General features: G+C 45.2%; 1 protein-coding gene across 2 annotated transcripts in view; it reads left to right on the top strand.

Moving 5' to 3' along the window:
• The first annotated feature begins 5,348 nt into the window (after positions 1-5,348).
• Positions 5,349-21,287, top strand: part of CTNNBIP1 (catenin beta interacting protein 1) — a 29,714-nt gene continuing 13,775 nt past the window's right edge. Inside the window, exons 1-2 of one of the 2 annotated variants that reach the window (XM_050322525.1) lie at positions 5,349-5,500; positions 19,711-19,801. The gene's annotated coding sequence lies outside the window, so the exon portion shown is untranslated. Of the gene's footprint in view, positions 5,501-5,806; positions 5,906-19,710; positions 19,802-21,287 lie in introns of those variants that run through there. The other variant, XM_050322524.1, reaches the window with a different exon arrangement.

Here is a 21,287-nt window from a genome sequence, read left to right as displayed (position 1 = left end):
ATTTCAGAAATGGGAGGGCACATGGTACAGACAGCATAATTTCTGTGTTCCACTGGTGGAACTTCTTTCCTCCCTTTTTTTAAGAAGCCTTTATTTAGACTGGGCCTTTTGTCCGTTCTGTCAGAACCATTTTGCTGTCTGGGGCAGTATTGTGTCCTCTGACAAAGGCTGCTTGCAGCTCCAGAGCTGAGAGCAGCTTATTAAAAGGCATTATTAGACCGTCTGAAATTATTGCAAACAAAACAGCCCGTGGGGACCGGAGCTGCCTTCTCTTCCTCTCTGCTCATTACTGGTGCTAAGGAACTCCCTCCCCCACCCCCCAGCCTGCTCACAGCATTAGGATGTAAATTAAATCTCTCAGCACTCCAGGATCAAGTTTACAGTGCTATGGAAATCTTCCTCCTCTTCCTTTGAGAGGTGTTTGTTTCCAGGAGAAACTTTTTTTTTTTTTAAATGATTTGTAAATATTCCAGGATTTTTGCAAAGTTTCTGCACTGCAGGCAGTTGTAACATTCCTATTAAATTCATCCTTGGCTGAACATCTTTTCAACGTTGTGCTGCTTCTGCTCCTGGAGAGTTCTCTGGTGATTTCGGTGGACAAAGGTGGGGACTGAGATCAGTGACCAATATGGAAGATTCAGTGGCTGGGGCAGAATTCCCTCCTCAAAAGCTGTGCAGGGTGAGAAATGAGAGCTGTGACACAGAGACTGGCTGTGTCCTGCAGGAGGCCCTGACCAGAAAGGTGATTTACAAAGGAAGCAGTTGCTGGTGTGAAGCTGTTCGTGTGTCGACCCTCACAAATAGTTTAGTGGCCTGCTTGAAGTGTTAGATGGATTTCAGAGGTGCAGTAAGTTAATTGGTGTGTTGTGCTAAATGTTTTGCTGAATAACCCTGGGATGTACCTCCAGCCACTGTCTGAAATGTTCCTGCAGGAGTTGGGGGAGGAAACAAAAATCCATGATTTATTTATTATCATAATCATTTGCTGAAATAAAAACTGGTAACAAAAGACACAACTGCTAAATGAAAGCATGGATTTGTTGTTTAACAAACAAGCTTGTGATGTGTGAGTTCCATCCCCAGTTCAGTGTTAGGCCCTGGCAGATCACTCATTCTGTACACATCTTTCCTGGAGTAAAATACAGATTATGGTCCTTGAATATCGAGTGCTGTGAAGTTGTTATTGATCACACACGGCTTTGAAGATTAAAATGTGCTTTGTTTTTTGTTTATCATTTTACTTCTGAAGCAGGAATTGTAAAGTACAGTAGCTTTAAACACATCAGCAAAGTTCCCAGAGCCCCCCCCCCCTTTTTTTTTTTTTTGGCCATATGTAACCTCCCTTTTTTAATCTTCTTTTTCTATAGAGTGAATTCGGTGATTGTTCTGATCTGAAAGGAAAAGCGTTGGAGAGAAAATTGAAGCTTCAAATGCTCTGTCTCTCTTTCTTCTGTCTTTGTCTCCTTGTATTATTTCCCTCCTTTGATCTTGAATGGAAAAGTAGCAAGTTATCTTTGTCTTGAAGGAAAAATACAAGATTTTTTAAGAGATCCCTTAGCTCCTCGTGTTACCTTGCCTGTAAAAGTCAAATCCATTTTGATGGAGACCTCTGTGTTAAGGATCCCCTCCTGCCCAGGCAGCCAAGGCTGTGTCATTGGTGGTTGAAATGGGAGGCAAATTCCCACTGAACCACTTGGTTTTGTTTCCAGTATGGCAATTCCCTCCCTGTGTAAGGACAAGAACGATATTTACAGTGTAAAGAAATAGAACTCAGCCTGTGGGCACCTTTTGAGTTTCCCCACCTCCATCATTTTAAAATTATCCTCCCTGAGTTCTGGGGAAGGATTTAACTCTTATTTAAATTCTGTCTGCCCACAGGAGAGGAATGGCAACTGCTCATATTGGAGTTTTTCTTGAGGAGTCGTGGAAAATGTGACACCTTGTCCTGCTATGAGGTTGTAGGGTTTTTTAACTTCACTTAAAAGGAGTTTATGCCTGTGAGGGTGAGGGGAGAATTACTGGAGGTGATGTTGCCCAAGATTTTTCTACTATGGCTTTTAAACTCCCCAGTGAAACAGGAGCTGCTGATGTTCAGAGCACCTGGGAGGGTGGCCCAAAGCACCTGAGACCCCCTGAGAGGACAAATAAAAACCTTTCAGAATAAGTGGTCTCTAAAATAAGGTCTCAAAAGAGGAAATACAGGCACAAGGTTGGTGGATACAGCACTGCTGTATCATGCACCAAAACAGCTGCTGTAATTTAACACACTCATGTGTAAATGTTGTATTTAATAGCAGATTTCTCATTTAAACAAGTACTAACCATGAGACTTTTTTTTTTTTTTTTAATCTCACTATCATAATAGTTTGCTGCTTGATAATGTTTAGGATGATGTTTTGAACATGCCTCCAAAACTGGGTCAGTAATAATTGAGACGTGCTGGAAACCATCAGATCCACCTGCAGATCCCGTGGACAGAGGTGTGATGTCTGGGTAAACAGCTCTTCTTTATCCTTATAAGGTGGAGTTGGAAGTTAAGTTATTGTAAAAGGGTGTGTTTTGCAACTTTGTAAATACCAAATTTTAACCTGGGACCGCTGCTGGGTTTGAATAAAATACACAGCTGAGAAGGTTTCTTGCCACACAAACTAAACCTGGATTAACAAAAAGATGATTGTCAAAGCCTTTCTTGCAGCAAAGGGCTTTTTTATTCATGCCCTGAAAATCTCTCTGCCTGCCTCCTCACTGCACAGCCCATGTAGGATCATTAAATATTGGAACTAAGGCAGCTGAACCTTTTTTTTTTTTTTTTAGTATAATCTCTCTATCCTACACAAGTTTTGTTTGCCCCTAGTCATGGAAAGTTCACCTGACTGCTGGGCCCTCCACCATTTCTCGGTGTCCCAAGTACACAGGGTTGAATGGTTGAATTGCATTTAATTCTGAGGAAACACTGCAACGTTGCTGCAGCAGAGCTTGATTTGGATGGATGGGGATTGTCAGACTAAATCTGAAATGTAAGAGATTAACAAAAGAAAAAGAGATTCCAGGCTAAAACCAAGTCCCTCATTGGGTACCACAGACATCTTGGAGAGGAGTTTTCCTTGTTGTGTGTGGTTGGATCAGGGATAATGAAAGCAGGGCCTATGTCTGCAGATGCTGCTGGAAGCCCGTAATGAGAGGGAGATGCCAACAAGTACAGAGGGACTTGGAGGTGGAAGCAGCTGGGCTGTGAAGGAATCCTAAATGATTTTCAGAGCTGATGAAGAAAGTACTGGAGATCAGGAAGGACAGGGTGAGTTAGGAGAATTTTCTAAGTCAGGCAGGGATTCAGAGAAGGTTTCATGGAGTTTTGGCTTACTAGAACAAACAGCAGCCTCATTAAACGAGAGATTAGGAGTGATTCAAAGGAAAAATCCATTTAATCTGAGAGAGTTTTGTAAAATAATATCGAGCCTTTACACAGTAATTGTAAAAATGTTAGAAAGATTTAACCTTTAGATAATTAATCTTCCTAACATTCCCCTGCTGAGGGAATGTGGTCGGGGCAAGCGGGGTGGGGATGGGTGAGGTAACGGATTTATCAAGTGCGGCTTTCTATCTTGTGTTTGCCTTGGGAAGGTCTGTGCAGTCCCAGGAGACATGAACAACATTCTACTGAATGTGTTGCAGAACTAGCAGAGTTAAGAGGCCTCTTGAGCATCTGTCCTGTCCTGTGATGATACAAGTGACTCCTGGCAAGATGTCACCTTGCTTGGTAGCCCAACACCTCGGTAAGCTGGAGGGGAACAAGCTGAGGTGGGGCAGGAGCTCAGTTCTAAGAAAGGAAATCTAAACCCCTCCCAAGGGTAGAGGAAGCCTTGTGGTGTCCCTCCCTGCTGAACCCCTTTCTAAATAAAGGCAGGATGTTAAGTGGATGCTGTGTAGGATTGCATTGCACTGCTGTACAGTCAGCCAGCTGAATTGGAAGTGGGGAGCTAGACAGTCCTTACTCATAAGATGGTGTTGTGCCATGATGTTATCAGTAAGGAAATTCATACTCTTGCAAAGATGCAAATGATGGTTTAATTATACGCTCCTACCAGCATAAGATGCTTTTAGATCTTTCCCTCAGACTCATGTACTGTGCTAATTAACAGTAATCCAACTGGAGGATCCCAGAGCAATGCTTCTGCATATTTTTTTCAGCTTATGCTGGAGCTCTTATGTTCTTTTCTTAAATAATTAATAATCATTACTGCCTGCTGTGCTGTGGGTATGTGCCAGTGATCTCAGATCCCAGCACATTTGCACCATTCCTGTTCCTGTCAGCAGCTTGGGTTTGCTCTTTGCAGAGGCTTTCATGTTAAGCCCTTCATTAGCTGGCAGTGGGGTTTGGATTTCAGTGGCATCGGGCTTTGATGTCATTAAGTAGCAAGCTGTTAAAGGAAGTGCCACCTATTTCATTACTGTGACTATTTTTATGCAATTAAGTTAAATACCGAGTAGAAAACAGATGCATCTTACTAAGTAACACTTGGTACACAAAGCATCTTTATCTCCAGGAATTTTGTACTTACCTTTCTGGCCCCACCAGTGCACACTGTAGGGAAGCAGAGTAACTGTTAACCTAGTGGGAAACCACAGTGCAGGTGAGGAACCTTTGGTGGCTTCTGTTATCTGGGGTTTTTTTATTATTATTATGTTTAATTAATCCCTCTCTGTGTTCACTGGGGTTTTACTCTGCTTCAGTCTAGCTGGGTGAAGGATCGCCTTATTTTTGAGTGCTTCAGTGACCAAATGGCGATTCTTTATTTTTGAGCGCTAGTTCTAGTCGGAGGCCGGCGTTTTCTGTATTTGCCTGAATTAGCTTTAGTTAAGCTGTACCGAATTTTGCAGCGTCTTTAACTTTCTTAGCACAGTGCTATCGAGCAGCAGCCTGTCCAAACGTAGCTGCGATCTCTCCCACACGCCTCGGCTGACTTATCTAACATCGCCGGGCCCTCTGGCCGGGACCGGGAGGGGAGAGCAGGGCTGGGGCAGGCTGGGCAGCGCCTCATCCCAGCGGGCCACCCCGAGGATGTTCCCCAAGGTGAGCCCGTGCCCACCCCGGCAGTGCCCCCAGCCCCAGCGAGGGGCTCTGTCCCGGAGCGGCGCCCGCTGATCGCGGGGCGGGGTCGGGCGAGCCGAGCCCCCGGAGGGGCTCCTGTGGTCGCGCCCCTTCCCCGGCCCTGCCCGCCCCTTCCCCGGCCCTTCCCCGCCGTCCCCGCCCCTTCCTCCCGGCCGGCTCTCGGCTGCTGCCTGCGGCGCCGCCGCTGCCCTGGGCGCCGGGACGCGCCGGGTCCCTCCCCCGGAGCCGCCCAGGCACCTCCCTCGGGCCGCCGCGGTGAGTCACGGCGGAGGAGGAGGAGGCTCGGCTCGGCTCCGCTCGGCTCCGCTCCCCTCGCCCGCCCGTGCCCAGCGCCCGCCGCCCGAGCCGCCTGAGCCGCCTCAGCGCCGGGGCCGCCCGGCCCCGCACCAGGTGAGCGCCGTGCCCTTTGTGCGCCGCCCGAACAAAGGCACCCGCCCGGCCCGGGGGCTCCGCTCCGCCGGCCCGGGGCCTCCCCGCTGCCCGCGGCCGCCCCGCCGGGGCCGGCTCCGGCTCCTCTCGCCCTGCCCTGCCCTGCCCTGCCCTGCCCGGCCCCTGCCAGGCCGTGGCCCCGCGGCGCAGGTACGGGAGGTGCCTCTGGTTGTGTGGCATCATCCCTGGCGTGGCGGGGCTGCCGGTCCCAGCGTGTCCCACCCCGGCCGTGGCCTGCAGTGCTGTGGCAGGTGAAGCCATTCCCGGGTAGAGCCGCTCCGGGAGTGCAGCCCCCTCCGCCCGCGGTGCCCTCGGCAGCCCGGCCCTCCGTGGGAAAACGCCTCTCGGACACCGCTTCCCTCGCGGGTAATTCCTGCCCCGGCTAAAAATCGTGTTGCCAGAGCCTCCGAGGCAGCACGCCGTAACTTTGAGCCTGGCTGGGCAGGGTTTGTTGGCACGGTGCGGTTCTGTGTGTGTGTGTCGGGGAGGTTCGTGAGGAGGGACAGCATCACTGCCCGGATCAGAGTGCATTATCGCTCCAGGGCACAGATGAGAGATGATCCTCCTTTCTGCTCGGCAGCCAGATGTGCTTCATCAGGGCACATTTGCCTTTTAGACTCACATTGGCCTTGTCTTCAAGAAGAGACTGTTTTGCTCTGTTGTATATCATCGTTTATTTGTCCATTCCTCATCTTGGCACGTTGAGCAGGATGGGCTTTGATGCTCTGTGAGATGGCTGGGAGACATTCTGCAGATGTGGGGATTTGAAAACAAACCAAAGCACCAAAGTCCAGCAGACTTTGGAGGCAGGTTAGGTGTGCTTGTTCAGTGCTGTGGTGTGAGCTGGCTGCAGTATGGTGAGAGGCATGTTGAGTGAGTATTTAAGAATATAATTTTCAATACATTTACAAAATCTTACTATATTTAGTTTTTTATGGCTGCTGAACATGCAGGCTTTCAACTTCTTTTGCCCTTGGTATTTCTGGAGCTCATGAGTGATGTGAAATAGCTGCTGAAGGAGAAAATGGTGAAAAACGAGGCTAAACATGTACTTCAGGGGGGTTTATTTTGAAAGTACAGGTATTCAAGGTGAGGGGTTGTACATAAAGCTACATCTAAAGTACTACTTCTAAAAATACAGGCTTATTTTCTTGCCAGTCTGAAAGCTACTTTTGCCTTGACAGACATTCAGCTGGAAAATGGGGACAGGTGTAATTCAGAGATGGGGTTCCTTTACTTTGCCTTAGCTGAAAAAGCGTCATCAGTTATTGTATCTCTGGCATCTTGGTAGACACTGGCAGCTCCCTCAGGGTCATGTAGAGTTGTTGGTAGTGGATTTGTGTGCTCTCTTAGTTGTTGGGGTGCATTCTGTGCACAGAAGGGTGTAGAATTTAACAAATGGGCACTTTGGACAATTAACTGGGAAGTAACTTTTGGCCCCAGAGTTGTTTCAAAGCAGGTTTCTCTTTTTAGCTCATTTTAAGCATCGCAACAAGTTACGGAGAAGTTGTGTAGGACACAGCAGTGCTTTCAGGATTCTTTCTGGTGTCCAAGTGGCAGTGAAATCTTCACCAGGGCAATGATCCCAGAGCCTGCCAGGAGTCCTGGCAATAAATCCATGTGTGATCCAGCCCAGCTGTGACTGCCCTGATGGAGCTGTGTGTGCTGCACGGGCACTGCAGGGCGTGGGCAGGGAGGGCTCTCAGCACGTGGACTGAAGCTTCTGTCTGTTAACAAGAATTAGTTGATGCTCATAAATCTCACTGGACACAGAACATCATCGTGATGAGTGTTGGGGCTGCACAGAAAGCAAGCTGTGAGTCCCAGTTTTACAGGAAATCTGCAGCTGTATCGATTTGTACTCCCTGCCTTTTCCCTCCTTCCCCCATCCACAGTTTTAAGAGTATTTCTCTTTGTGAGAGAGGAGAGAGACGTTTCCAAAACAACTTGTGGTGTTTTCTAAACAAAACCAGAAGTGAGCGGAAACAAAACCTGGATTTTGTAATTGCTGACATGGACTGTGGTGTCTGTTGCCAAAAATGAAAAAATCACCCTGCAGTTGCATGTGGGCAAACAGAGGGAACACCTGAATGTGTTTGATGGGGTGGAGCTGTTCAAGGTTGATGCTTTGCCTAGGAAACAACTTGGGAGAAAGAAATCTATTTATACATGTTTAATATGAGCTTTTTCCCCCCCTCCAAAACGTTTGTCATCTGTAACCAGCATAAACATTTATGATTTTTACTAAGTATTTCAATTCCTACGTTGGTTGTTGACTACAAAGCATCCCTCCTGAGCATCTGACCTAGTTTGAAGCATCAAAAATGCACCCAGAGAGGCAACGGGGATTTTGGAGGCTGCTCTTGGGTTTGCTGGGAAAAACTTCCTGGAGAGTTTTTTTGTTTGGTTGGTTGGTTGGTTTTTCCCAAAAAGGAGGATTGGGTATCAGAAATATTTCTCTACATGCAGAGGCAAAGCTGTATTTCTTTTTATTGCAAGCTGTCATCAGATTGGGTTTCCTGCTGAAATGCAGCAGGGCCAGAGGCAGCTGTTAACAGCTACACCACACCATGGGGTGTGCAGTGCAGAAGGGATGGGAAAAGCTGCAGTCCTAATGAATATGCCAGTTGTTTATATTCTGGGAGCTGGCAGAAGTGTTAGAGCTAGAAGGTGCTTATAATTCAGTGTTCAGACAGTGAGGGTAAATGGCTTTGTTGATGCATTTCCAGGTGTGTTAATGGTCACGGTGGTAAAGCTGGTCAGTCATGTTCTTGATTTAAACCATCAGTGTGGTACTTCTGGGACAGTGTGGTGGGCTATTCACCCCAAAACAAACCTTGATTTGTCACAGGAAAGGTGTCAAGAAATCATAGCGTTCAACAGTTTTAAAAAGCCACTTAGTCCTGCTCCTTTTTTGCAGCAGACTGACTGAAGTCAGTCACGTTGTGTAAGATTCTCACTGAAAGTACGTGGGTATCAGGTTTTTTGTCTCCCATGTTAAACCAGATAACCAGAAACCATACATGAGTCACATTCATAATTCCTTTAAAAAGATTCTTTTCAAATAACTCTGCGTCACAGATATTAGAGATTTTGTTGTTGTTGTTCCATTTGAGAGTTCTGATTTGCTGGAAAAGTAATTAGTATCCATTAATTTAATTCCAGTAAAGCTACTGCATGTGTACAAATGTGTGAATAATCCCAGTTTCGATGGTGATGTGCACCAAAGATGTAAATTACTGGAATGAAAACATTTTGCCACCTACTCCACCTCCTAAGCCATGTTGGCAGTCCAGGGTCTGGCTTGTCAGCACGAGGGAGAAATGACACTTAAATAGGTTTTAAATGTGCTTTAATCTTTCTACCAACTAACTTAATTTCTCTTAATAAAAAAACCCACCCACACCACTTGGTTCACTGTTTTATCTCAGAGAGTGGGGAACACTCACGGATCATTTTCCCTTGGAGGAACCTGTCCATGAGTTCCCATTGACAGGATGGGCAAAACTGTAGGTGAGACCCAACCAAAGATCAGCAAAATAACCAAAACCCATCAGTGGGTACTTGAGGATGCTCTCCTGACTCTAGGATTTATTTTCAGCCTGAGTGGTGGGGAAGCATTATGTAACAAATCCTCAAAAAAAGCAAGGGAAGCTAATTTTTGTTTCTGGTTGTTGCTCCTGGTGATGTCAAAGAACGTTACAGAGCTTATGTGTGGCTTAAATGTCAGCCTGAATTCAGAGAGTGTGGTCATTCTTCTTGCTTTTCAGTAAGTACTTCCAAGGTTTTACAGACTATCAAATCTGCCAGGCCTAGTCTTTTAAAAAAAAAAAAAAGATGTAATTATTAATGCTATTTTAAAAACAAACCAAAAGAAACCAGCCTGAAATTCTGAGATTCTCAGCTGAAGATAAACTACCATGAAAAAAAAACCCTAATAATTTCAACTTGTTGCATTATTGGGATTCCTGTGACTGACTAAATTAGCTCCTAATTGGGGAACAGAGATGGAACCAATGGATCTGTACAACCATTCCACTGGTCTCAGGATGTTCTGATTTATTTCCTGCAGATGCACAGCCCAGGAGTTGATTTGGTTTTTCAGCAGGTCCATTTTCTCTGCGTTCCAAGGGCAGCTCACAAGTGTGGAAGCAACTTAAGCAATCCACTCTGTTTATGACCACAACCAAGCTCTGAAACCTTCTGACTCAGTTTATCCTTCTATAAAATGAGTTGACTACTTCACAGGAAGGTGAAGATGTTTAATTAAAGTGTAATTGTTTTGCCTCTGAACTCATCCAGGTCCTGATTCAATGCACATTGAAGTCAGTGAGGAGCTTTTAATTAATTTCCTTGAGCTTTAAGTAAGTGCCCATGTACGTGTACCCTGGAAGGGATTGTGACCTAAATTTCTGCTGCAGAGTTGCTGTGAAGGGGCAAAATAAACCCTGAAACAGCTGAGGGTAAACTCCTGATGGGAGGCTTTTCGTGGCACTGGGAAGGGGGTGGTGCAGCTGCAGGGACCTCTGTGCCTGCTGCCACACCAGGGTCATTTCAGTGGGGTTTCCCAGCTTTGGCTGTGCTGGGTTTTACATGGAAAACTGGAAATTTCTCTGTGCCTTGGCAGCTTTCTCAGCTGGTCAGAGGAGGCAGTATCAGGCTTCAAGATAAACACAAGTTAACTGCGTGTTTATGCAGAAACGATCAGCAATAACACTTAAAATATAATTAACGTTTAGAGCTGATGCCAAATGCAGAAAAATAGGAGCATTCACAGCTCCTTAGCTGCCTTATTTTTTCCCAGGAATGTCTGTAGATGCCAAGTCATACTCTTTGGTTTATGTGGAATTCATGAAAGGTTTTGCTTAACTCCAGAGGTCAGAAACATCAGGTTTTTGCTGAACAGAACTTTATCCCTGAAAGGTTGGTCAGCAGCTACAATGAACTCGGTGAAAGGAACCTTTCACAATTCACACTAAACTGTTTGCAGCTGTTCTTCTGGTGCATTCCACTGTCAAGACTCTTAGTTCAGAAACTTTTACAAAACGTGTTTCAAGCCTTAAATGAAATAAATAAATTTCTGTACGTGAAGCAGCGGGTGAGGAACTACAGTTTTGGCCCAGTTTGTTTTTCCTACTTTCATTTCATTGCCTTTTTTTTGGTGGCTGCAAGTTTAGATATAAGTGCTCTAGCCCCTTGTGCTGAGGAAATCTAACAAAGGTGTTCTGTAATTGTACAGTGGTTTGGGAGGTGCAGGAATCTGCCTGCACTTCCAGTCATTCTCTTTCCCCCATCCTGCCTTAAATTGGTGGTGGTTGGATGCAGTCCTGCTGGTGGAAAATTCCTGAAGTGATGTGGATATTGAAGTTTGATTAATCTAAAGTATTGTTTCATGTGTGAGGTGAGGGTCGGTCTCTTCTCCCTGGTGACAAGTGACAGGATGAGAGGAAATAGCCCCAGATTGTGCCAGGGGAGGTTTAGATTGAATCTCAGGGAGAATTCCTTCATGGAAAGGGTTGTAAGGCATGGGAACAGGCTGCCCAGGGAAATCCCCATCCCTGGAAGTGCTCAAAAAAACGTGTGGATATGTGTGGCACTTCAGGAGAAGATGCTGGTGGTGCTGAGCTGATGATTGGATTTGATGATCCTAAAGGTCTTCTCCAACCTCAACAATTCCACGATTCTGTGATCTCACGATGCCCCCCGTCCTTAGGGAAGCAATCACCATTTATCCTGTAAATGCACTGGGTTTTAACATACACAGGAGATGTTGAAACAGGCAGTTTTAATCATTGAACTGGTGCTGGTCTCTGAATAAATCAAACTTGCCACCCAATTCTACACACGGGGTTCCAGCAGCTCAGCCTGGTTGCCTTTAGCTCACATATGTTCTCTGTCTTGCCTGTGATTCTTGCAGCAGGAATTCATCAGTCCCAGCGCTGGTGGGGACTTATCCTAACCCTTAAACCCTGTGGTTTACTCCTCTGCAGCCCAGGAGTGTTTGCACAGTGGTGCTAAAGGGAGATTCCAGCTGTCAAACCGCTGACCTCATGCAGGTTCGTGTCCCAGTTCAAGGCCAGTGGAATTAGGGTGACATTCAGAAGCGTGGCGGGGGAGGAAGGAAATTGCATCCCTCTTCCTGAGAAATAGGAAGTCTCTGGAAGGCAAGACTTCCTTCCTTGTAATCCCAGTTTACCAAAAAATAGAGATAGCAAAGTGTCCATGGTAAAATTAGTGTATAATGAGAGATTTGTTTGAAACTTGTGAGCTTTAAAACTCCTCTCTTAGAATTGACAGGGATTTTTTTTTTTTCCCCTCCCTCCTCTCTCCATCAGACAGTATCATGGTTTGGTGACCTCAAGAAGGTAAAAAATACTTTTCCTTGTGCTTTTTTGTTGTTAGTAAGTCCTTCAGAGGAGAGAGGAGCTGACATGCTTTTGCACATGTCATTAAAAGAGCTATTTAGACCAACGTGTGTGGAACACTCTGTAGGAAAGCTCCAGGAACATTATTTTGGGAAGGTCCTCACAGCAAGTCTCTTGGCCATATTATCCAATAACATTCACAAGTCACTGGGGAGGCAAAGGCTTTGTGTTGTGTCAGTACCAAAGAGGTGATCAAGGGATATATTCATTTTACACAAACAGCCAGTAGCTCGTAGTTCTACTCACAGCAAGAGCCACTGATAAAATAGCTCCTTAAATGGCTTTAAAAATTAAACCTTCCATTGGTTCAGAACTGAAACCACTTCTTTGCTCTTTTGGTTATCCAGAGATAACTCAGGGGGAAGCAGCAGAGATGATTTTATTTATTTATTTATCTCTAAAAAGGCAAGATAAGCAGGTGACATAAAGGGGTGTGCTTATCCCATTTTACAGTTGATTTTATTGATGTATGAGGCCAGAACAACATTTGATGATGTTGTCCAGTGGTTGTGCAATTTTAGTAGCCAGGAATTATTAATCTAAGAACCTCTGGTCCTGACACTGTACTTTGATACAGTATTGCAAAGTACTTAAGTGCCATGCAGTCACCAACCTAATAACAGCTCACCTTTTAATTGCCTGAAAAAAAATCCAGTTAGCCGTAATGTCTCTGTTATAAAAGATTTGTGGGCATTTTCAGGGTGAAGTGTCTGTGACCAGGCAATAAAGATGTTCAGAAGTCAGTCAGAATTACAGGGCATGTTTTAAATGGAGGTCCTGTGCTGGTGAGTACCAGAGAAATGCCTGTAAATACACAGATAAATGTATACACATGCAGTGGAGAGAGATCCTTTTGGATCATTGCTGATGACGTGCCATTTTTATGGTTAAATGCACCCAGCACTGTGGGAATTTGGTCACTGCACCACAGGGGGATTGACTCCCAGAATGGCACTTCTGCTTTTTGGAGGGGTTTACTGCGTGACTGTGAATTGAAATTCAGTGTTATTGTTATTTTAGCTGCTTGCAGATACTTACTGGGATTCTGCCTGTTGTCAATTAGGATTTTGCCTGTTCCTGTTAGGGATTTGTGCTCTGGGATGACCCTGCTGGAGCAGAGAGGGGGGACCAGCTGACCCCGCTGTGGTCCCTTCCAAGCTCACCCATTTTGGGGTTCTGTGATTCCAGACTGCTCTGGAATGGTTCACGATTGGTTCAGTGCCACCTGCCTTTATTTATTAAAGTCCATTTCAAAAATCTGCATGCAAAGACAATCTCAATGAAGTGTTTGGTTGGAAACACACCCAAGATTGACGTGCTTCTCCATCGGCACTGCTGGTAGTGCTGACACCTGTCCTTGCTCCTGTCTCTGCTCCCTGCTCCATTCCAAACACTTGAGAATTGCTGAAGGGGCAGAAACAACATCCTGCACACACACCTGCACCACTTTGGGCATTGTCTGTGTTGTGGGGGCCTATCTGGGGTTTGTTACCAAGACTGAACCAATTTCTTGCTCGTGCATCAGCCCATTCTGTATCAGTGTTCACCTTCCATGAGCGTGGGCTGTTTTATGGCCCATGTATTAAGTTTGTTTTCAGCCTGTTGACTTCACTTTTGCAATATAAATGCCAGCCTTCAGCAACCCCCAGATTTAACACCAATGATCTGTAAGTCCTCAGGGGGCTGTGAGCCCAGTGTTGCCTCTTCTGGCAGAGCTCCTTTGAAGACGTGACTTTGGTCTCTGAGCTGATTGAAGTGACCACAATTAATGGCTCTGTCATTGGTGTCAATAATTAATAGTCAAAAATACCATACCTCTCATAGGTGGAGGTGTGACCTGGGTAAATATCTGGACAGTTTGTGGCATGCCAACCATGTAAAATGGGATGGATACACTGAAAAGAATTTGATCCTTGTAAGTGGTTGATAATTTTTACCTGTTATTTGTGCTCCCATTTTTTTACTGTTCTGTGATTCAAGTTAAAACCCAGCTATGAAAACAAAGGACACTTGGGAACAAGAAAAGGCATCTCAGTTTCGTGCCTCAAACTTCATTTTCTGCTTCTGAAAATACCAACTATTTACAGCTGGATCCTCGCAAGGCTTTGCTGCCCAGCTTTGTTTTGATGATGGATGTGTAACACTGTTTTTACAGCACTCATTCTTCAGCCTGGGACACCCTGTAGTTAAATCATTGGCTATCTGTCATTAGTGCCCAATTTCCTGCCTGGGAGATTTGTAGCTTTGTTATAAATAGGGGGAGAGGTGCCTGAGCCTGGGTGAAAGATGCCCAGGGTCGGGAGGAGAGCAGCACTCATCCATCCAGCTGGTGAGGACCCTCTGGAATAAAGTACTGTAACCTTCTTCTGGAATTGTTTCTGGGCCAGATTTGTGTCTAAACTGCTGCAGAGAGTGTTGGCACCTCATAAGGAATTTTTGACACATTCATCTTTGAAGTGTGAGTACCTTGGTGAAATGAAAGGCTTTTTTTCAGGTTTTGTTGCTGTTACTACATTTAATTTCAGAGGCTTCAGGTTGACTGACGTGAACTACCTAAAAACCTGTGCTGCCTTTTTTGAACTGGATGAGGTGTGATAGGTGCCTTCTCCCTGAAAGAAGGGGGAAAATCATCTGCTTTCTGTGTGCTTTGGAAGGTCAGGAGGCAAATATTAATCTCACAAAAGTGGTGGTTACGGTGGTAGGGTGTTTTATTTATTTTTAAATTAGCTTGAGTGTTGATATAAGAACTGTTCTGATATATTGGGGAGCTTTGCTGAATGCTCTTCATTACGACTTCAGAAGTCCATTTTGAAGCTCTCAAAGGTGATTGCAGCACTGGGGGAGGAAAAAAACCCCTGCTTGTGTTCACAGATGTTTCATGAGTAGGTGGCAGCATTCTGGGCTGGCTCCTGTCTCTCCCAGAAAGTTTCGTTAAAAATTTAAATCTTAACATTTAAGAGATGCAAACCTACCTCAGGAGTTCCAGCAGTAAATTGACCTAAATCTGACACTGGGGTTCAGATTCTGAAGTCAGCTAAAAGGCAGTACTGAACATAGAAAGGAAGACAAAAAAAAAAAAAACCCAACCTTATTAAATATTTCAACTCTTACTGTTCACCTATAAATAGGTAGCTGTTATGAATTCTTCATTGTGTCCCTCTGGAGCTGGGAATTAATCCAGTCTCCAGCTGCCTGTGACTGAAGGTCACCAGTCAGAACGAATTAGAAGAGAATTTGCAGCAGGATTTTGCAGACTCTGGTTCCTGACTCCAGGTTTCGGGCTCCCTCCAGCTTGGAAGGTTTTTTTGGGCTCTGGCTGTTCTCTGCAAAACCTCATTTGAAAATTAACGAGGCTTAAATGAGGGGCAGCCTCCCCTTTTTGCTCTTAAAGCTTCCTGGTGTGTCGATGATTTAAGCGCTCCGTGGTGGAACTGGGAAGGGGAGCGGCTTAACCTTGGTTAATGATCCCACGGAGCGAGGGGACCCCTCACGCCGGCTCTGAACTCCGTTTGTGCAGAGCAAAGGAAACCTGCAGGGCTTGGGTTTATTCTGCACAACTCCTCAGCCGAGCTCTCCTGATCCTGCCCCGTTAATTGAGGGCTTTTACTGCCTTGAACGGAACCAGTCGGGTTCAAGGGAAAAGAGAAATAAATCGCAGCTGAACCAGCTCCTGGTGGGTTTCTTTTGGCTATAACTGGAAATGCCACCAGCTATTAAAGAGGTAGTCAGCTGAGTTACATCTGAAAGAGCTTGCCAGATGGCTGCTCGGAGTACCCTAAATTATTAAGGCTGAATATGTAAAATGTTACATTTTCTGACAGCTGACTGCCTTTTTATTTTTTCCCCCCTTAATATAGGCTGTGCAGATTCCTCAGTTTCACTTGTTTTTGTTTTTTTTTTTCCCCAAACCAGTCAAATGTGGTTGTTGGGATTTTCAGCATTACAGAGGACTGCAGTGTGTGTGTGGGGGGCTTTAATATGGAATTTGAAGGCACAAAAGCTCATGTTACTTTCTCATTGCATTAAATAAGCATGTCTTTAAAATTGAATGGGATGCTTAAGTGGTTTCCCTTATGCAAAATTTATAAGCCCACATTTTTGTAACGTGCCTTTTTTTTTTCCCTGTTGGGATGTGAAATATTTATTTATTTATTTATTTATTTAAGAGAGGGAGTCGAGAGCAATTTAGAAGTTCTGTATTATGAACCCATCTGTGGCCTTGTCCATCAAAGAATCCCATCCAGGTTCTGAATTCCCAGGAATGTAGGTGGAAGTGAGGGGAGATAGAGTTACAAATCTGTAATTTTCAGTTGCTGTGTGTTGGAATCCTCTGCTGAAGGTTCAGTCAAAACAGTTCTTGCTGCTGAGGCTTGAGTTTCCTGAGGAGCTGTTTCCATCTGTTGGTAAAACAGACGAGTTAAACTGAGATGCAGTGCAGATTTCTCCTGTCTACATTTTTATAAAGTGAAAACCCACTGATGTTCTAAATCTGGTCAGGAAAAAAATGTAAAAGGGGGAGCTAATGGCAATTACAGTGTTTTCTCATGATTAATTCTGTGTCTGGGGTCAGTGATTGAAGAGAAGGCCACTGCAGGCTTTCAGTTCACTTTTTGGGGTGGAATATATTATATTTTCACTAAAGCCTTTAGGGGACAAGTAACAAGGTGGAGAGGTAGGGAAGCATCTCAGTGCTAGTTAAGAGTAGTTAATCCTCTTCTACTTGGGTAATATAATTGTAAAGTATCCCAGAAGTACCTTCCTCTCCTGGTTCCAAGTGCATGTCTGCTTTGTTCTCATCTTTTACTGCCTTGCTAGAAAGTGTGGCCTCAACCTGGAGCGTTCTGGAGGCAGGTGACACTCAGAGCTCCTTTTGCCAGGGGGCCAGGACTGCAGGTGCCCTTCCCAGAGCCAGCAGATGGGGCTGGCAGCAGGCACAGGGGAGGGGATGTCAGGATGTCAGGCGTGCTTGGCTCTGCCCACTCCACACGTCGGGCCTTGCAGAGCGGAGAAGGAATTCCTGGGATCCTCACCCAGCAGCTCAGCTCTGCCAGCTGGTGCCTGACCAACCTCCTTCCCTGCTCGGAATGTTTGCAGATTCAGATGGATTGCTCTGGCAGTGATGTTCGGATGGTTGTTGGTTATTATTCTGTGGTGTGAATCATCTTACAAATAAATGAGCGCTAAATTTCGTTGCCTGTGCCTGGCAAACAAGGGAGAATGAGGTGACCCAGTTGTGTCCATTTGCAGGGTGTTGGATGCAGCAGGACAAGCTCGAAGGATTTAGGCTCTTAACACAGTTTAGTGAGGAATGTTGGGATTTCAGACTCAAACTGCAGCTCCTGAAAGGCCCAGGTTAATCCTTGTTAGGAGAAGGGGATTGAAGGGTGGCACTGGGGAGTAGAGCCATGTCTGGCTGCAACTGGGAAGTCCTGGCAGCCCAAACTTTCCTGTTGGCTCTGCACATCTGCCTCCCCCTCACCTGGAGAGACCAGTTCCAGAGCTGACAGAACAGTGAATTCCATGTGGCTTCACCAGCCTTTGGCATCTCTTCCTTCCGTGCTAATAATCCTGAATATGATTCCCAGAAATCCAGCTGAGACCCCAGTGTTCCTTTGTTCGGCCAGTACAAACCAGTGAACGTGTCACTGGGCTTTGGAATGGCTTTGCCTGTTCATTCCCTTGGATGAGCAGTGTTCCAGTTGAGCTCTGTTGATGCTGTGGAGATTCCTTCAGTCCAGCACACAGCAGTTCTTGTTTTTCTATCTCCCTGTCTGGCTTTTTGTGCTGAAAATACAGATTGAAATGTTGTTTTTCGGGGGCTCTTTCTCATATGCAGTATAAAATATCTGAGCAAGAATAGGTAAATAAGTGAATTGTGTGTTTTAACTGCACACAGTAGGATTCATTAGTGCTGTCGATGAGTTTGTTGGTGATGGATGGGATGCGCAAAATCAGTTCTTATCTTTACTGATCAGCTGACATTCCACTCCCAGCATCCAACCCTTGGCATCCTGATGCCAGCTCAGTTTCCTTGTGCTGTTGTAATTCATTGACAAGGACTTTAAAAACATGTTTCTTTTCAGTGACTGGGCCTTATCTTTTAGCTTAAAAACTCCTTTATCCTCACAAGGTGGGGAAGCATCCTGGTCTCTTTAACTGGCACTTTGTCCATCTCCCCACATCTCTGAACCTGTAATTATCACTTCTCAGCTTTTACATTTTCCTGTCAGTTAAACACCCTCTGTAGCAGTCTCTGGCCCAAGTGTAAACCATTGCAAAGAAGCAGAATTATTTAGGATGGAAGGATAAGGATGCATTGAATCTGGGCTCTTTGTGCTTAAAATAGTTTCTTGTTTTTTGGTTTTGTGGTTTTTTTTCATTTCATTTTCATGGTAAAGAGCCTGGCATGGTTTTATCTCTTCTTAAATCCAGTCTAGGAAAGTAAGCCCATTGGGGCAGGAGCAGCTTTGATTGTCAGTTGGAGAAATGTTTTGTATTCTGGTGATGGCTGAGTTGGAAAGGGGTCAGTTATTTCTTTCCTCCTGCTCCTGGGAGGGTGTGGGGAGAGTGAAGCTTTGGCAGAATCTCCTGACCAGGACAAAATCTGGTTAGTTCTTATTTTTTAGGGTTTGTTAGAGATGAATGTGGAAATGCTGCCAGGTGAAGCTCTGGCAGGATCTTGGATTCAGCTTTTCTCTCTGGCTGCTCCCATCTTGCTTCCCTGCTGGTGATGGCATCTCCATGGAGTGCTGAACAGCCATGGAAAGGTGGAATTAGTCTAGATCAGCCTTCATTTGTTGACCACAAAAAGAGGGGGGAAAAAAGAATTAAAAAGGGAGAGTGTGTTTGCTACATTTCAACTGCAGTTCATTAACAAATGGTGCAGCTGTGCACATCTACCTTAATGAGAAACATTTCATTAAATGCAGAAATTTGTGCCATTTTTCACCTGATTCTGGCTGTGATGCTGTCCTGGGTGGTGTCCCTTGCTGTTCCACTGCCTGTTACAGAGGGTTTGAGCTGTCACTTCATTTGTGACATTGAGCTGCTTGTCTGAGAGGCTGATACGGGCTGGGTGGGTGGGAAGTAATGAATTCTTACCATGCCCTGAGACCCAGCTGTAAAATATGTTCAGAAATATGTCCCAAGTCTGAAAAACAAAAGTAAATAACTGTTTCTGGCTGTTGGGGACTGAAGAGCGAAGCTGGTCTGAAAATCTCTGTGCAAAGGGTTTTCCAGCCCAGCTTTCCAGTGCCAGTCCATGGAATTGCTGCATTCAGATAACACAGGCATAGCTGAAAACAGTAATTTTGGTCACAATCAGCATGCTTTACATTTCTCCCTCGTTCTCCTCAAATCCCTGGTGAGATGTGCCTGATTTGGGGTTTTTTACTAGAAGAAACTCCACGTCACAGTGCTGATTGGTTTTTCCAGGGGGTTGGGTTTGATGCTGGGAGCTTCCTGAAGAATGCAAAGCTTGAATGCATTTCATTCTCAAGGGGTTGGGAATGTCACTGGTATGGTCAGGGTGGGAATCCTGCAGATGAAGAATGGCTTGAATTTTAAAAAACTTACTCTTTAAAGAGGAAAAAGGGTCTCCAGGCTCCAGACAAGCTGCAGGTGTATATGAATTTTACCTAGGCCGTGTGCTGAAGCAGACTGGGATTCAAATCTTATGGAATGAAGGGTCTTTCTGGGGTTCAGCTGTGGATATTTCTGTAATGCTGTGCTCATTTGTTTCCACAGGGCAGTTTCCTCATACATTTTTCCCAGCCCCAGTCACTAATCAGGACTGAACACGTGGGTTATCTTCATCTGCTGTGGTTTTTAGAAGCAGGTACGTTGGCAGGGAAATCTGATCTTCTGTTGGTTGGGGATGGGGCAACAACGACTTCAGCCACCTGCCAGAAAGGGATTGCAGGGGCAGGGAGATGCTGCTTGAGTAATGTTTTGTTATTCAGAGCACATTCATGTAGCTTTCTTGAGAAAACAAAGCTGAGCAGTGCTTTGATAAGATTTGTCAGCCCTTGGTTTGTAAGGATGGATCGTGTTGGGTTCTGGGCACGGCCCAGCTTTGGACGTGGGTTTGGAGATCTGATGTAATGTCTGCTGGGTGCTGTTGTCATCCTAAACCCTGTCTTGGGAAAGCTTCATGTAACAGGAACAGAGAGATGTTCAGATTCTTCAGTGCTGTTTTAAGGCTTCTGTTTTCTACTCTGATGTCACCAAGCAGGAAGAGCTGTGATGGTTGAGGCTGTTGACCAAAATAATTGTGTGGTGAATGAAAAGCAGCTTGAGTTAACCTCATTATACCTATATTTTGGGCCATATTGAGTGCATTTTTTCCCCCATGTTGCTCACTGTGTCAGCATTCCCTGGATGGCCAGGCCTCGGGATCTTTATCCTTCCTGGTAAACAGGTGGGTTCACAACAAACCCATTTTGGCTGAAGGTTCCTTTAGAAGAACCAGGTTTAGACAGGACTTTCCATCGCCCCCTTGCAAAGGCTGGAAATTAATAAGCAACTAGAAGATCACTGTGATGGGAAACAATGAATAACAACATGTGCAGGCTGCACAGTATCCTGTGTGCAGAGGAGAGGTGAAGTGGATGAGTCTCCCTCACTGGCACAGGGGCAGCCAGGACATTTTCTTGGTGCTTGTGGATGGTGCCACCTGTTGATATCCCATATATTTTGTTGCATTTTCTAAACCATGGGTGTGTTATCACATTGCAGGTTTTTGCTGTCATGGTTTTTCTTTCCTGAATTGATTGGTTGTTAGTACAGCACCTTCCCTTTTCAAGCAACAATATTTTAAAAAAGAAATTATTTATAATTTTAGGGACCAGTCACAACCTTTCAACCTGACTTGGCATCTTGATAAATGTTTATTGTTTTATCAGTCTCTGGATAAAACAAAATGTCCCTTGCTCTGGTTTTGGTCATTGTCTTGCAGTTGGCATCACTTGTTAGCACTCAGTAAATTGCACTGTGGAGTATGTGCTCAGTAACATAATCCAATTTACTGATTTGAGTTGACACTACACAGAAATAGGGGATTGGTTTGTTCTTCCTTCAGAGAGCAGTTTGCTGAGTATACCCCAAAAAAATCCCCTTGCACGTGTGCAGGCTGCAAATTTCCAGGCAGAACCATCAACAGCAAATCAGCCTCGTGCAGGTCTTCCCACTGAAAGTTGTTCAGGAAGGGCTGTGATGGATCTGCCTCACTTTCCACTGCTGTTATCTGCATGCTCAGTGCTGTGGGTGGCAAAGCCTATCCCAGCAGCTGCTGCTGAAGTCTGCACTGCTTCTGACTCACTCAG

The sequence above is a fragment of the Myiozetetes cayanensis genome, unplaced genomic scaffold (genome assembly GCF_022539395.1).
Source record: "Myiozetetes cayanensis isolate MyiCay16 unplaced genomic scaffold, myiCay2020 scf28, whole genome shotgun sequence".
NCBI lineage: Eukaryota > Metazoa > Chordata > Aves > Passeriformes > Tyrannidae > Myiozetetes > Myiozetetes cayanensis.
Note: the sequence above shows the minus strand (reverse complement) of the source record. Positions and strands in the feature narration are given on the sequence as shown.